The sequence below is a fragment of the Corylus avellana genome, chromosome 10 (assembly GCF_965113065.1).
Source record: "Corylus avellana chromosome 10, dhCorAvel1.hap1.2, whole genome shotgun sequence".
Lineage (NCBI taxonomy): Eukaryota > Viridiplantae > Streptophyta > Magnoliopsida > Fagales > Betulaceae > Corylus > Corylus avellana.
This window is the reverse complement of record NC_142499.1, coordinates 16,865,255-16,872,871: the sequence shown is the minus strand read 5'-3', so window position 1 is coordinate 16,872,871 and position 7,617 is coordinate 16,865,255. Positions and strand designations below refer to the sequence as shown.

At 31.7% G+C, this 7,617-nt stretch overlaps 1 pseudogene; it reads left to right on the top strand.

Moving 5' to 3' along the window:
• The first annotated feature begins 566 nt into the window (after positions 1–566).
• Positions 567–2,547, top strand: LOC132192248 (peroxidase 44-like; annotated as a pseudogene).
• Positions 2,548–7,617: the final 5,070 nt, after the last annotated feature.

Here is a 7,617-nt window from a genome sequence, read left to right as displayed (position 1 = left end):
AAACTCCCATACACATCGATCCACATCGGAGAGTTCCACGAAAGCAAGATGATGGGATGTCCGCTTCTGCATGAACCTTTCAATACTAGCGCTCCCCTAAGAACATATGTATGTGTTTCATTAATTAGCTAAACTTGTCGTCATATACTCAATCAACAAAGATATAACCAAACATGCATTGTCAAAATGCCGCTTTCCAACCTCATCCATTTTGAGCAATTGACATGGTAATGCAGCTAGCTCCCCCAACACAATGCATGATTCATATATTTGTCATCTTCGTACCTGGTTCGAAGCCGTCCTGCCAGCTCATACAATACATATACTTAACAATATTTCTCCTTAATTTCCAGTCTATCGATTCAAAAGCCTTTATAATAATTTGTTTTGGTACGAAAGAATGTGACCGTAATAGGTTCATTTTATCATTCACCTTGGACGTCACGCCTGATGTTCTAGCTAGCTCCATTAATATTTATTCCAATCTCTCCCTCTCTCTATATATATACACCCTCTCAAAGCCCCCTTCAAAATAACAAGATCAGTAGTAATCAATCCTAAGAAAAATGCAGATGAAAATGTTTTTCCTGCTCTTTTTCTTCGTTCTTCCTTCTGTCATGGCCGACCTACAGGTTGGTTTCTACAAATCCACCTGTCCCCAAGCAGAATCCATTGTAAGACAAGTGGTGCAAACTCATTTATCCGGGGATCGATCCATAACCGCAGCCTTGCTCCGCATGCATTTTCACGATTGTTTTGTTAGTGTAAGTTTTATATATATTACTAAAATAAGGATTAAGTAATTAAATTTATATTTTCCTATCAGCCTAAGCTTTTGATATATATATATATATATATATATATATATATATATATATATATATATATATATCAAAAGCTTTAGGTGCATGTATATATATACACTAACATTTGTTTATACATATAGGGTTGTGATGCATCTATACTAATAGACTCGAGCAATAAAAAGCCGTCTGATCGAGAAAGATGCTGGCCCAAACTGGACAGTACGAGGATATGAGGTTATTGATAAGGCCAAGAAACGCCTAGAGGATGCATGCCCTTCAACCGTTTCTTGTGCAGATATTATTTCTTTGGCAGTCCGTGATGCTGTTGCTCTTGCCGGGGGCCCCAAGTACATTGTGCCCACGGGAAGGCGCGATGGAATGGAGTCCAATCCTGATAAAGTAGAGTCTCACCGCCTAAAAGAAGATGGATTCATGGGTTAAAATGAGAAATTTTAATCAAAATTTGATTGACTTTGGATCAAACTAGTTATTCAATTACAAAATAACACTAACCACATGCCATTAAAACCTACAATTTGGCTTTGATATCATTTGTAATAAATTCAGGGAAAACGTTAGTTACATTTGCATTATCACCCTAAAATGATTAGTCAATTTAAAACTTTTCTAGAATCACTTATAAAGTCCAGCTTCACCTAGTAAGTAAGTAGTATATATATGTGCACATTTTGTAGTAACTTTTGGATTGTTGCTAAAGACCATTTTTCATGTAGTTGTGGGACTTAGCACTCATGTGTGTCTTTATAAACTACCCAATCTATATGAGCTACTCTTTTTTCTTTTCTTTTTTAATATGGGACTGGACTATTACACTGACTCATAAAATAGAAAATTAAATGTCTAAATAAGGGTCAATTTGGAATTGTGGTTTCAATAAGTGTGATTTTAAAAAATTACGTTTTTAAAAATTGCATTTTTGAAATCGTTACTTTTTAAAATCGCAAAAACGTTTGGTAAAACATGTTAAAAAAATACATTTTTATCAAATATGTGTTATGCGGAATCGTAATTTTGGTTTAAATTCGCGTTTTTTCATATAAGCACCCCTTAACCTGTTTATAGAAATCGTAGATTTTTTTTTTTTCTATTTTAAATTAAGTACTTTTGAAATCGCAATGTCAAACGCCTTACGTTTTGCGATATCTTTTAAGAATATAGATTATTCTTGCGAATCGCAATCTCAAACGCACCCTAAGATTAAAAAGACCTAATTATTTATTTTTCATCTGCATCAGGTGAGCTTGCCTGGACCAGGAAACTCTGTGTCGCAGGCATTACAAATTTTTTCTGCCAAAGGGATGACCCGCAATGAAATGGTGACACTTTTGGGTGCACATACGGTCGGAGTTGTCCATTGCTTCTTCTTTGACGGTCGGCTTTCGACTCCTGATCCTTCAATGGATCCTACTTTGGTCGCCAAGCTCAGTAAGACCTGCGCAGGGAATGCTCAAGCCACTGCGTTTTTGGATCAAAGCACACCTTTTACCATGGACAACCAGTTCTATAAACAGATTCTTTTGAGAAAAGGGATATTGCAGATTGATCAGGAACTTGCATTGGATAATTCAACGGCTCCTATTGTATCTGGTTTTGCATCAAATGGGGTTGGATTCCGGCAGAGTTTTGCGAAAGCTATGATAAAGTTGGGGAACCTCGAATTGAAGTTCTTGTAGGAAAAGCTGGAGAAATTCGAAAGAACTGCAGAGCTTTCAATGCATAATGAAGAAAAAATATTGGTTTAGAGTTGGTATTATTTTGTAATCGTTTTTAATATTTAATTTATATTTTAAGAGTTTGTATTTAATAATAATCTTGGCCCAAAAGTTTGTCACATGGGTTAGGGTTTAGTGTTTAGTCTATTTAAGCATAAGATTCAATTGTATTTGACAAATTATGATATTGAAAAGATGTTTTCGTTTTTGAGAATTGTAATTGTTCTTTATCTGTGGTGAGAGTCTACGTTCTTGGTGAGACGCCAAATTTATCCGGTTGGCGAGACACCAATCCTCTATTGTTGTTTTGTTCTTGGTCGAGGACCTTCTAATTGAATCTACCATAGGATAGAAAAACTCTATTGAAGAAAAGTAATATATAAGAAGTCCAAATTAACCATGCAATAGATATACTACATTTCAATTGCCAATCCTAAGATTATTGGGAAATTCTAAAAGGAATTAGTAATCCTTAATATACAAGATCCTTAACTATAACGACTTCTCCTAATTATTGAAGGACAAAGATTCTTAATTATTATAAATACAGACTCCTTATTTTCTGTTCTAAAAACAAATACATTAATAAATAAATCAAAAAAAAAATTATGAATTTATATTCTCCCCTTGATGGAATATCTTAACAAAAACAAGTACTTAACTTTTCAAGGCAACACAACTCTATACAGAAAGGCTCTATATGTGTTTAGGTTTTTCAAAATAAGCAAGTGTACCCTATAAATAAAAATTAAAAAAAATAATTAAAAAAAAAAAACATTTTCTAATAACATGTGAAACCCAAAAAAGAACATCTCAATACAGTTTTCATATTAATAATAGATTAAAACATTTTTCAAAAAAAAAAAAAAAAAGTACCCCATAAAATACATTAACAAAAATATCGATCCTATGTGGATTCACATTTATCAAAAAAATTCCCTAAAATATAAAATGCAATTTAAAATGCATAACCTACTCTTTAAGATATGCCTCTTATACCAATTCACTCATTTCATTAGATTTTTTAATGGTGAGGAAGAGGAATGACATATATGTTGATATCCACATCATATCTAATAAATTTTTTGACAATTGTATTTGGTTGCTTTTTCTTTAATTTTTGCCACTTAAGTAATTGGTTGGGCCACCCCAAAAGTGACTTTTATAGGGTGGTCTGTAACACCTCAACCCCATATTAGAAATTTGGGAAGCCCCACATAAAGTGGCGAAGTTAATTAGTACTAATTCAACGATATGTACATATATCAAAATTTTAGTAGATATAACTTCGTTATTTAGCTTACGTGTTATTGCTCACCGTTAAAAATCTATCGGGGGAGAGGAGAGTCATTTAATAAAGGTTGTTGAAGGCGGCCTTTTTAAGCCCATGAACGCAGCCCACATTGTATATGACTTCATTGGAAGTTGACGAATAAATTCATGTAAATGTTTAAATAGTCTAGCGGCAGTGGCACCACCAAGACCAAGTCCAAGCTTTGCCACTTTGGGATTCCAAATCAGACCTCTTTCTTACTACAATAAATTTATCCATCATGATTTTTAGACCTTTCATTTAATTTTTAGCCATAAGGGTTACTTGTCATAGTTGATAGTTTATAGAAAAAAAAATGTTAAGGCGTTGTAATTTATGAGGGCAAAAGTTAATTATTTATTTTATTTATAATATATTAATATTTATCTTTTCACTATTTATTATATTTTAAAAATTAATAAATTTTAATATTGGTAAATTATAATTATTTAATTTAAAATTAAATTAAGTTCTTTAAATTTGAATATGAAAAAAAAAAAAAAGAAAAAATGGTTGAAGATATTTGATCCGCAATTCAATTGACTGTTGGAAAAAAACAGTGGGGGGGAGGGGGGAGGAGGTGTCCCAGACACTGTCACTGTCCCTATCACTGACGTCTACGCGTCAGTGGCAGTCACACACATGAATGTCGGTCGTGATGATCGCGGTTGGCAGGGGGTGCGGGCCCACCGCACGGCCGTGGCATGCCGCCACGTCATTAGAATCTCTGTCTGGTTTTTTTTGAGGTGACTCTTTTTTCTTTTGTAATCGTAGGTAAAAAAACACGGGACTTTGACGGGGACTTGGAAAGAGAAATTTTACACTGGTGGTCCCCTGCCCTTCCGTGTTTTCTTTTTAACCTTTACTCCAAAGCCCTGACATCTGGAAAATGGAAAGTGGCAAAATTGACTTTTTAAAGCCACCGGTTGTTTTTTCCTCAGAATTGGGCAGCAAAAACAGTGGGCCAACGTAACTTGTCCCGCCAGCTGAAACCTGTCGTCATTCTTTCAATAATTTCAAACAATTTGTTGGCAATCAAAAAACTCTTATTAACTACTAATAATAAATAGGTTTTGGGCCAGTTGGTAAGTGGGCCCACATAAGTTTTGATTTTTGTTACGTTCAATCTAAGAAAGATGAATAAATAATTTATTCATCTTTTAAATTTGATTGATTACTTCATTAAATATTGAAGTTATATAAGAATTTTTCTACAATTGGTTTTAAGTCGTACAATCAATGATATTCACCAACTTCTTTTTTTTCTTTGTTTTGATTATTTGTTAAAGAAAATTTGTGTAATTACAAATTAAATGAGAGTTATCAAATTGACCTTTGCCACATAATCCAAAACTCAAATGACTTCTATGCCGGTGACAAATTGAAAATGTTCGAAGTATTATAATTTTTACTTTAATTTTTTTTTAATTATTTTAGTGATTGATATAATAGTAAATATAATGTTCGTTGCATGTTAGTTTAGAAAGAATTTTTAATAAAAATTATTGCACCCTAACAACATTCAATAACAACTTGTTAAAGTAATGATTAAGTGATTACATTTACTTCTTCTTATAAGCTTAAGCTTACCGAAAAAACTGTGATTTAACTTGATATCAAAGTTAAAGATCCTGTCAAGTTCATTCCCCAATCAAATTAAAATTTTACCTTTTTTTTTGGAGAGAAAATACTAGGTGCTTTCTTAGTATCCTCCTAGTACTAGGTGAATATTATTTTCTAAAACCAAGTGAAAGAAATAAGGGTTACTTTCTTTTTAGTTTTTTTAATAAATAATATCTACTTAGGATCAAAAGAACACTCAGAGAACACCAAGAGAGCACGTAGCATTTCACGTAATAAGCTTAGATCAAGGTACTTATAATTCTGTCTTCTATTTTTTTTTTTTTTAATCAGCAAGTGTCATTACTCTATTAGGAACTAGGAACAAGATCATCTACAAGAGAATATTCAATTAGTTATATGTGAAGGTATTTTTGTTTTTTCACTTTTTGAGATAACAAAAATAACATATCCTTCAATATAACTAACATGATATTCTCTAATTCATTTAAACCAAAAAGATCCTAATTCACTCTATCAATGCTCTAAACACGTATTAAAGTGATAACTTAAGTAAAGAATCAAAGAAGAATGGAAATTCTTTTTGTGAGTTTTGCATCGGAATTTGGTGTCCCCAGTGACAGCAGTGCCTTTGCTGTAATTTAGAGGGAGAAGGCAAGGGAATATATGAAGAAATATAGGACTTTATAATAAATTTAGCCACAATAATGACCATTTAATGCACCTCATTTTTTGTCTTAAAGAAATAACATTTCACTAACTTCTGAGCTATTTATTTCTTTTTTTTTTTTTAATTACATTATTTGGTTATTTATTTATATTCCTAAAATATCTTAAACGGTTCAGCCAAAATAAGGAATTGTCTTCATTTTTTTTTTTTTGGTGCGACTTAAAAGTGAAACTAATTTAAGTATTTTATCTTTTAAGTTGTTTGTCAATACTTCTAGTTTTTTACTAAAATGCAAAAAATTATCCTAAAAAGTGTTGTCAAACTAAACCTAGCATTGTCTGCTTTGAATGGAAAATATAAGGTGAAACAAAAGGAATTGGATTAGGTGATTAAAAAAAAAAATAGTGTATGTGCTATAATTTTTTAAACGGTCTAGATTAATTCAAAATTTTAATGAAAAAGAGAGAAAGTTGTGATGTAAATTTAAACCGTTGAAAAAATTACAACACCTATACAGTATTTTTTTTTTACAGCATCTAAGCCAAAATCAGAACAGAAAAGCTATGAAATATGAATGTATCTTCTTTTTTCACAATAAAATTATATAAATTTCCTAAAACCAAAGTTGTAGGAATTCATAAAATTTGGCATTTAAAAGTGTCATGTGACATTTGAACATGTAAAAAGATTTTTTTTTTTTTTCTTTTTTAATGTAGTTATAAAAGCATGTGAGACAAAGCATATTGATAAGTGCCAAATATTTCATATTTGGACCCCTTTATTTACATTAGTCAATCCTTTAGATGTGTCGTTATTTAATGTTTTGTGTTCGAATTAATATTGATGAACATAAAGTATGTTGTTATGATTTGGTGAGTGTGGATTCTCAACCTTAGTCGAGAATTTAGCTCCAAATGACTATGAAACTAAAACATAAACCTAAAGAAAAACTAAACTAAAAGAAAAGCAGTGGATTACATTTTGTCTCCAAAATTGTATCATAAAACTAGTTTCTAGAATTGTATATTTTCTTGAATGCAAAGAGGTCTATTTATAGGCTTAGGAAAGTTCTAGAAGCCTGAGTAAACTTAGATAATTCGGAGGTCTGTCTCCCAGTCAAAATAGAAGTCTGAAATTGAAACTTGTGTCCTTTTATTACGGGGAGATTTTGGCATAGTAACCGTCCGAATTAAGAAAATCATATTTCACAACGAATTGTATTATTTTGAGTTAGCGTTCCAATGCCGCTTGAATCACTTCAATCCAATATTTGAGCAGAAAGTTATGATCAAAATACTGAGACATGTACAGAAACTGAATTTGAATCCAATTCGAATTTTATCCGATCTAAACTTTAATCAAATCTGATCTTAATCCGATTTAACCTTTTCTTGGATTTGGTTAAACTTAACCACATAATTTAGGTATTTTCAAAATATGCTTTCTTCCAAACTTTGCATTCTTTTCCTTTAAAGCTGTAACGACACATCTAAAAGATTAACTAATGTAAATAAA